Source organism: Typopeltis vanoorti, chromosome 3, assembly GCF_054136105.1.
Source record: "Typopeltis vanoorti isolate ZY-2024b chromosome 3, IOZ_Tvanoo_1.0, whole genome shotgun sequence".
Classification (NCBI taxonomy): Eukaryota; Metazoa; Arthropoda; class Arachnida; order Uropygi; family Thelyphonidae; genus Typopeltis; species Typopeltis vanoorti.
In genome coordinates this window covers 118,024,017-118,035,000 of record NC_143551.1, presented here as the reverse complement: position 1 = coordinate 118,035,000, position 10,984 = coordinate 118,024,017, and positions in this window count along the sequence as shown.

The following is a 10,984-nucleotide window of genomic DNA, read 5'->3' as shown; positions in this document are numbered from 1 at the left end:
TTTAAAAATAAAAATGAAAAAATAATAACTTCGCCTACCACATATATATATATTACTGCATAAAAGTCCATTGGCTACTAGTTAGTGATTTTTGTTATTGTCGTTGTTGTTGTTGTTGTTAACTAACGAATCGCTTGAGAAGAGGAATAATGCTGTGAACGAACCGACCCAGTCCGGTTAAGTGTCAGAAATATATCTATTACGTTTGGCTGTTGTTTGCACTTCATTTATAATCATATGTCATATAAAGATAACGCCTTCGTTGCGCAATTTGAAGAAGGAATGTACGTTGCGCCCTTCGATTAGAAAAGACTTAAGTTCGATTCTCGTCGTGACGGGAGGAATTTTTATATGGACTGTTTCAATTGAAGGTGAGTTGGCCGATCTCATACAGAGGTAGCAGGGTTTTTTCTCCCGGAAACTCGGGTTTTTCATCCCGCATGCAGACAAATCGGCCCTTCAGAACACACGCAATTTACAGAAGAAAAAAAATACTAGTTGTGGTGGTGGGTGATAGATGGCGTTGATGTGGATGATTGGTAGTAGAGATTCCGTGTAGTGGTGGAGTTGGAGAGTTGTATAGTGGGTGTCTTCCTGCGGTGAGTTCTCAGACTCCTTGGTCACGAATGGTAATGATAACATATTAATGTACTATATTGAAAAGAAATACAAATTGATGCACAAACCATCGAATAACATTTGTTTATTGTAGTTGTTTGAGCAGCTTCATTAATTCGTAAATTTAACGATCGTCTATAATGTATATGATACAATACTCATTTTACTAAAATAAAAATTATAAAAATTATAATACATTCGAATCGTTTCTGTTTCAAATTTGTAAATTTACATTTCTGAATTTCCACTACATTTCTCGAATCTTGAACTGTTTCTCCCGGGATTCGAGATACGAAAGATTTGAATTTTTTTTTTCTGGAATTTTGTCCCTGCCGGGAATTCCCGGGACTGAAACTCTAGTGGTACATGACTATGTAAAAGCTACAATACGCATGCTAAATGACTAAATGACATTGTACAGCACTGGAAATGGGAATTGGATTAGATTAATGGACTTGATTTCAAGTTCTCTGTCAGTCTTTCAATCTTTTTTTATGAAAAAAAAAAGTGAAAGTTTGACATGACAGGCTTCGGAAAACAAGTGTATCAGGAAAATAAATAAATAAACAAAAACATGGATTGAAATAAAATCCAATCAACAGATCAGAGAAAAATTACACAACAGTATTTTAATAATAACAAGAATCAAAGATAAATAGTTATAGTCATATGTACATGTATTCAGAAAGCGTACTGAAAGATTTCTTCATATTCTTCAAAAAGGAATTGTATTAGGAAAGATATTGCTGTGAAGACCAAGAAGGAAGTATATTTAAACAACTACGGATTTCTAGTCTAATCTGTAGACAGATAAGACTAGAAATTCGCTATTTGTAGTTGTCGTATCCTCAACCGGTCTTAGACAAATGAATGATGGTGATGAAAGTCTGTACAAATAGCTACTTCTTCAATAGGAACTACCCTGTGGATAAAATTACTAATTTAAAAATAATAAAATAAAAAAATACTTATGACAACTTTTCTGATTCCACAATGCTAGACTGCCAGAAGAAAGACCGTTATAGGTTGGATTCTATCGTCAAGAGTTAGGCAGGCTTTGGCGCAGTCAAATAGGAATTTCTCCCAGGAACTCGAGTTTTAATCCTGCAACTCAGAAAATCGACTATAGAAATCCCTTTATTTCAGAGAATAATATAAGAGCTAAAGTTGGGGATCACGAGATGTCATTAATTGTTTGTTATATTCTCATTCCAATGATTTTCTTGGATAAAAATAAACAAAGACACATAACAAGTTGAAACAAAAACATGCAAAGGTATAAGAAATTAAGATTAAGAACAAGGCATAGGGTTGCCTTGTTCTTAATTTTTGCAGTTCTTAATTTCTTAAATTTTGCGGATATTATTAATAAATTTATTTTAATTGTAGTTTTTGTTTTGTTTTTCATTTTGACTTTATTTGGATTTAATTTATTGACATATGAAACTTAGAAGTCGTTTACTTTTTTTCTTAGTTAGCCGAGTGGTAACGTATCTACTCTCCTACTAACAGACTATGGATTCGAATTCTGCGTAGTCATAGATGTTTCTGAATGTTTTTAGATAGTAGATGTGATTGGTGTTAGACTATCGACCTGCTTATTGGAGGCCTGAAGTGGTTTAAAAAGTGTCATGTTTGGTCTTGGTCTTTAGAGAAGAGGTTCCGGATTATGTAAAAAATAAAAAAAATTAAAAATGATAAAGAGAGGCCCTTACTGTACTAATGTATTATGGGTTTACAACCTTTCTTGGATGGGAGGCGCAAATATAAGGTTTATTTATTTATTTATTTCAGAGGTGCAAAAAGAAAGAATGTTTCCTGATTAAGCATTACAAAACGCGGGGAAAAAACTCGAAAAAGTGAAGTTTGGATTCACGACTACCCATCAACGTTATGAATAAGCATTTATTATTATTATTATTATTATTATTATTATTATTATTATTATTAAAATAATAATAAAGCAACAAATAAATAATATCAAAATATGCATACGACGAAGCCGTATTTTTTGAATAATACAAAACATAATTTTAGATATAGTGTACAACGAAAAGATATTCTATAGAAACAAGTGATACTAAAATGACGCAGCTTAGATGCTGGATGAAAAGAAACACGTACTACTTAGCTAACACAGCAGGAAGGAGAGGGGGAGGGGAAACTCACATCTGCACAAAACGCTGTGAAACAAACCCAGCATCTGATTAACGGGATGCTGGATTGTACACACAAACCCATTGCTTTTCGGCTTCATAAAAACAGTCAAACCATTCCAAAAGCTTGCAAATGATTTTCATCAGTGAATTGTCGACTCCATTCTAGAACTACAGAAAAGATTCCCACATTCACAAAGCGTGTTCCTCCATTCAGACTACAAGCAAATTGGTTTCCAATCATAAGATAGGCAGAACGTTTTCCCTGTAGCTAATCAATTCGAGCCCACGAAAGATCCAGGAATCGATGTCATCAGCTCAAAGGTATTAAATTATATATAGCTAGCCTAGTTGATCATACTAAAATTAATAAATAAAAACCTTGATATTTACCTAACACGTTAAAGTCCATTCAGATCATATTTGTATACAAATAAGGGGGGGGGGGATTTCAATAGCTATACTACCAGTTACTAAACAATGGAACGGATCGTTTTTAGCAAACTTGCTACATATACAGAAAAACCGTATTGTGATTCCAAAATCACAATACGGTTATCCGAAGAGTAAGTTAAACACAACTCTCTTGGAGGATTTCATAGGTCTTTTATCATCGCAGCTTAGATAAAAACAAAATAGTCACGGTCATCTTTATTGGCCTATCCAAACTATTTGACATACTCATAATTATAACTCAAAAACTCTCCTCGAAAAAACCAAGACATATTGAAATAGATAGACCCCTGCATGCATAATTCAGAAGTGCAAAACACAAAAGAAATCTCACGTATCGGATTAACAGCAGCAGCATTAGAGTGTCACCAGTAAATAACCTGTGGAATCTTATAGGGAGCAGTTCACTCTCCTATCCTTCTCTACATCTACATGCATGATATGATATTCTTCAGCTGTCTACTAGAAGATCCTACCTTTCAGAGGTAGGATCAACTAGTACGAAAATGATACAGCTATGGTATCTGTCACTTTCAACCATGCCATACGACATTAATCTAGTGACTTACCATAAACTTCATCCACAAAGTTAATGATATTCAGAAATTTCCTGAGCCAACTGTTGACACTAAATCCGTAACAATTTGGATTCAGCATCCTCCCTCAATTCTTACACAGAACACATTTACACCAATAAAACTACTACTTCCCCTTAGATTAAAACAATGCGACATCTTGGAATTGACCTCGATATCGATCCGAAATAGCCACATGCCATTTACAAAACAAACTCCGGATGATAGCAAACTAATTACACAGATTAAAAGAAACTCCTAAACTAAAATGCTTTATATGAAAACGTCTTGAGGCACGCTATAACAAACGTGCATTCTATGCAGACTGTAAACGAAACAGATTAATACCACTACTTTATAAAATGCTAAAACTGATCTTTTGCGAGAAGAAGCACAAAACAACACAATATCCAGAACTACATATCAGATAACAAGACCTCAAGCAACTAAATATATTAACATACAAAAATATCTACAGGAAAGCATTCATTCCCCCAGAATTTTTATATTCGAGATACGTAAAACAAACTACGATCACAGAAATAGAAACTTTGTAAACTACAGTAGCCTTAAAAAGGGGGACCTTAAGGACAACTATGAAACATAAGATGCGCTTTACATATACCTACAGATCTAATGAAACATTATATGAGCTCAGGTTTTCCATTTCAGTAACACATCGCGCGCGCGCGTGTGTGTGTGTGTGTGTGTGTGTGTGTGTGTGTGTGTGTGTGTGTGTGTGTGTGTGAGAGAGAGAGAGAGAGAGAGAGAGCTTATCTGCGCGCGCTCGATAAGCTCAAAGTTTCTAAGATGTAAGGTGATACATTACACTCGAGCCAGAAATGATAGTATTACGTATTGCTTATATAAAGCAGAATTTGTGAAAAGAAATATTAGAATATTACCAAATTACATTATATTCGATGGATAATATTTATTCAGATAATCTATGTATGTATGTGGACACATATGCAAGGCTCGACAAATTATGCGAAACGCTATTCGTCATGTAATACATGTACTGGTCCATTAACCCCATTTTTTAAATATAACCCAATAGGTCAACAGGAGTTCTAAAAAGTGATTAATGCTCTATTTTTTTTCCCTTAATTCTGTTAGAAAGGTTTTTTTTATATATATTTTTAAATAAAAAATATTCTATTTTGTCAAGTCTGCAGCTATACTCGCCAGCTGGCAAAATCTACTCACTACGGGCGAGTGGGCAATCTCATTTGTTGACGACTGAATTATATGTATTATAATGTAAGTAATATATATATGAAGAATAAAGTCTGAGTGATTGGGGAAAAAATATTATCATTACTGTTGTTATTATTCTGGCATGTCTATGGAGTATTAGGACTCATTGCTGGAAAATTGCACCTACGATTATTTATCCAAAGGCTACAGATTTAGTGAGATGTGTTCCGATGAATATTTCTGTCAGGCAAAAGTGGCATAATTTCAGCTTATAAACAATAAACAAATAAAATCCTCTAACGCCTTTTATTCCTCAAAAATACAGGATTAAAGGGCAGAACTTCTTTAGCCCTAACTACATTTTTTAAGATAGGCAGACAGTCAGTCCCATCCTTCAAGCCTTCACTAATAGTGAGGCCAAGATATCAATAAATCAAAGCTTTTCCAGAGAGAGAGAGAGAGAGAGAGAGAGCGAGTATGGCAACGACCTTGTGGTCCTAAATCTTAACACTCATATTTTCTGTAATAGTGTGAGATCAATGGTTCTAGGAATGGGCTAAATAAAGACTTATTAAATGTTCCTCTGGTTGGCTAAGAGAATCGAATTTATAACAGTCTTTCTTCGGGTGGCCTGGCGCTATTTCAACAAGTCTACCCAGACACAGAATTTTCGTTACTTGGCTTCAGAGTCGTTCTGTTTTGATTATATTTTGCACTGCAGTTCTCATACCCAGCCTGAAACTGCTGTCAAATTCTGAAGCTCATGCCTTGATTTCTCATGCGTTATGGATATCACAGACTCACTCTATCATTATACATGTAAATTAACAGAAACATCACTATTAATGACAGTCTTTGCAATAGAACTCGAATAATTGTACGTAATTTTGATAGCCTAATTCTTAAGGCAAATAGAGAAATGGAGCAATATTCAGGATAAATCTGAACACAAAATATGATAACGAAATGTAGTTTGTACTTAGTTATTTCCAGTTAGATTCTTCAAGTAGATGATTACTGAACTATGCACTGCTCTGAGCATTCAAAAACTATCGTCAAGTGCAAGTGACCTTGAAAGACTCGGAAACTTCAATTTGTCATTTCATACCTTTATACGGCTGCGCAATAGCTCTCTATGATCACGACATGTGCTTTTAGAAATCATCGTAAAAGCTGTTTTAAAAGATGTCATTTAATGTTTTTGAACAAATTCCTTCGATTTATTTTAGCACTGAAATGAGGAATAACGCTGATTCCATTTAGCATTGCAATTCTCACTGTAAAACTAATTGCTGCTGAAAAAGTTCATGCTCCCTGCCTTTATTTTCTGATGAAATATGGGTGCTGGACGTATACTTTTTTTATTATGATTTCCTCACTAGACATGTAACGTTTTCATATTTTGACCATATTATTATTATTATTATTACGTAACACCTCAAACGAATTCAAGCACTCATCGCGAGAGGGCACTCTACTCCACTCCGCTACACACATCTGACTAGTTCTCCCTGTTACTTAACTCTCCTAATACATACAACTACCATTAACGCCATCTACTGCACATCACCGCCACCAACAGTATTTTTTTAAACTTGAGTGTGTTCTGAAGGTCGATTTTCCACGCGGGAAGAAAAACTCGGGTTTCCGGGAGACAAAAAACTACCGTATGAGACTGGCTAACTCACCTTCAAATGAAAAAGCCCATATAAGGATTCCTCTCTTAACGAAGAGAATCGAACCCAGGTCTTTTCCAGTTAAAGGGCGCAATATACCAATATACACCAATGCAGTAACCCTCTACTGCAAATGAAAAGTTAAAACTTCAAATACAAACTATTTAAAATGGAAAAAGATATTCGCGAAATTGGCTGCAAATAGTTTACAGAGAAATATACAGAGAAATATCAAGAACTCATGCTGAACAAACAGTTGGAATTTTTCTGTTATTTCTGACCGTTCTTATTATCCTGCGCATGATCAGTATTTCGTATTTTTTCTATTTCTGTATGGCACAGATCATTCCCCCCCCCCCCTTTGTTGATTCGTTTTATAATTTTGAACAACAAAGCAAATATCTGTTTTATATATTTAATAATTTAAAGCAAACATGGTTTAATAATAAACGCTTGCTTTATTATTTGAACGTATGCTTTATTATTCAAGATGGTTTAATATTTAATGTTTATTATTAATATTACAGTCTCTATTTCATTTCCGTTTTACCAATTATGCCACAAAGACATGTCAGCGTTCAAATTATTAAATGATTAGTATATTATTATTATACTGAGCGAAAGGACATCCCCTAACCCCTTTTAATATATTTTTATAAAGAGAATTTAATGACCGAAACCGGTCATTAAATTTCGGTCATTATATATATATATATATATATATATATATATATTTTTTTTAAATAACGAAACCTGTGGTGCGATCATAATTAAAAGAAACACACGTATTAACCAGAGTGAAAATTGTTTAATTGTAAATATTTCATCCTAAGTATCTTAGGACATCATCAGTACAGTAGTTTAAACAATAATAGGAATAACATACAGTTAGGGAGCATGATTACAATAGAATCTCATTAAACGTGCGTAACGTGTAACAGAAGCAAAAATAAATAAATAAATAAATAAATAAATAATAATAATTATTATTTAACACAATTTTGTATGACAATTTCCCATACTTTAGGAACAGTAAGAACGTCGTTGCGGTTTAAATTTGGTCTGTGTAGTAGGGCTTCAGAGCTTTCTTTGTTTATATAAAGATCTATGTAAAAGTTTAGACTTTTCCCAATGGATCATATAAACATGAACGTTTATACAAAGAAAGCTCTGAAGCCCTACTACACAGACCAAATTTAAACCGCAACGACGTTCTTACTATTCCTAAAGTATGGGAAATTGTCATACAAAATTGTGTTAAATAATAATAATTATTATTATTTATTTATCTATTTATTTATTTTTGCTTCTATTACACGTTACGCACGTTTAATGAGATTCTATTGTAATCATGCGCCCTAACTGTATGTTATTCCTATTATTGTTTAAACTACTGATGATGTCCTATGATACTTAGGATGAAATATTTACAATTAAATAATTTTCACTGATATATATATATATCAGTGAAAACATAGAAAACATATGTATGTGTGTGTGTGTGTGTGTGTGTGTGTGTGTGTGTGTGTGTGTGTGTGTGTGTGTGTGTGTGTGTGTGAAGACAATTTAATTCCATTGAAAAAAATAACATTACCTATCTTCTGTCATACAATCAACCTTGTTTCAGATATTATTTGCAATGAAATTAATGACTTTACAGTGCAAAGCCGCTTGCCCTGGAAAGGGCAGGGGATTCTTCAGTGATCCAAGTCGCGTGGAGCAAAATCAAAGCCACATCGGAAAGTAGGAAGAATGTTCTATCATTTTCGCTGCCACCGTGCCAAAAGATTTTTCACCAGTTGTCTTGCCGTGTTTGGCAGTGTTTTGTCATGCCGCATAAATTGGGAAGCGCCAGTAATGAAATGCGGACGCTTTTGTCCATTGTGGATGATGACATGGATATTAAACGCCACAGTTGTACACCATTTTGATGTTATTGGATTCTTGGTGAGTTTTTTTGGGGACGTAGAGGTCACGAATGTTTTCATTCTTTCTCATGCTCATGTCGTCTCTGAGACGTAAATTCGCATTCAATTTTCGCAAAACATACGGTGCCCAAATATGTCATTTTCGTTGTGGGAACATTCAAGATGAAGGCTGGATGTGCCACTTATATCCAGCCTTTTACGCTCCTCTGTGCTTTTGGACCCAACGAGACACGCTTTTGTGCTTCCCGATGATATCTTCATGATGTGCACTGGCCTTTCCCTTCACCATCACCACCACAGTCAACTGACGCGTCGACGACCATCTGTTCACTTCCAACAGTCATCTTTGAAGCTGAATGTCGTCTGGAATGTTGTACTGTACGTTGGCGTAGTGTTCCTATCCAGACTAAATGGTTTCACCCACGGTTAGACCGCATGCTTCCTTCAGGCATCACGAATATTCCTTCACAATACGAATACATATGATCTCAGTTTTGATCCAGGAATTTATCGAATTTCATGAATGTCTTAGGGGTTCGTACTACCAGACATCGACACACACACACACACACACACACACACACACACACACACACACACACACACACACACACACACACACACACACACACATATATATATATACATATAAAATCAGCTAACGTCTTTTTATTCCCGTATATGGGAGTAGGCGAGGCCATTTAGTCCTATCTAACTTTTGGAGACTGAGTGGGCAGTTCAATCTCCACTGATACCAATCAGAGATAGATGGCCCAAGGCTGTCACTAATTAAGCGGTACACAGTGAAGAGAGACAGCTCAAATGTGCCGCCATCTCGTGGTCCCTAACCCAAACACAATATATTTAATGTCTGAAATAATGTGGGTTCTACGGTCGATTTTCTTGAGTTTACGGAACGAAAAACCCGAGTTTCCGGGAGGAAAAACCCGCTTGCCCGTGCCAGAGATCGACTAACTCGGGAACCGGTCGAAAAAAGGCTTAGAAAAATTTCCTCTAGTATGTATATATATATATATATCTGAGACATGGCTACCTAGCAGTTCTGAGTGAGAATGGACACTTTCCATTATAAATATATATATATAATAAAAGCTGCAGTCAGTTAACACTTGAATTTGTGTGTAAAGAAAATGTTTATTCATAAATCAATTTTATTTCGAAATGGATTATTTTTATTAATTCTTAAGTGGAACTCAGGAAAAGACATTGCCTTCTATTCGTTTTTTGTAATTTCGAAAATTTAGAATTATAGAAAAAATCCTAATAAACTCAAAGAAATGTAATGACATTTATTATTTTATTTTGTACCCTAAATTTGTTTTCTTTTTGTGGAATGTAAAAATGTGGAACAAACTCACATAATAAATGGAAACACATTTAAGACAATGATATTTCTGCAATGCTTTTTCATATCACGTGGCTATCCAAATCCCCCCTCCCCCTTCCTTTATCCTTTCCGCTGGGCTCTTCATTTAAGCTTAATCATGTTACATACATTTCAATAGATTGTGACTGTGTAAATCTCATTGTCGGTCAATGTGCATGTATGAAATATGTGATCAGCAGAAACATCAGACAATTATAAGCCATGCTTTCCTAGACTCTTGATTGGAAACGAGAGAAAAAAGAGTGAAAATTGTTTCTTCACCGAAGGAAATAATACAGCGGCAAAAATCTTATTCTTGGAAAATAATTCGTTATTCTATCATTATTCAGTCTTTGCATTTCTTTTCATTTCCTACAGTAGTTTAACGAGTTTAGGATAGTGTAGACTGATCAGAGTTTGCATTCTTGAATTTATTACGTTGAAAAATTCCTTTTGTGTTCTTTATGACATTTCGAATTCAGTAATTCGAAGAAATATCGCACTAGTACATTTCAAGAAAACAGTGATTTACTAATTGGACAATAATCACTGACAAAACAACGGAAAACAAAGCTTTACTTTTTTTTTCTTTCCATTTTCATTGTGCTCGACTTCCCATGTTGGAAATGTTGCTATGCGTTCATATTGCAATTCTGCGAATTTTACATTATGAAAAATCTGTGTTCCTATTTCTCGAAAAAAAAAAAAAAGATGAAAAATTAATAATAATAATAATAATAATGATTACTACACTGTGTCAATTGTCAATTATGTGTCAATTATTAAACCCTGAGGCTATTTAATTCGAAAATAAATAATTTTGACTAAATAGCTACAATCTGTGTTGTAAGTCCTGTTTTCTTTTTAATCTGTTCAAACTATCTTTATATTATTTTAATATTATCATTGTTTCCAATTTTATCAAGTTTTTGCAATCATATATGCAAATAAGAAAACGAAAATGGAAGTTTCCTGAAATAATCGCAAACTG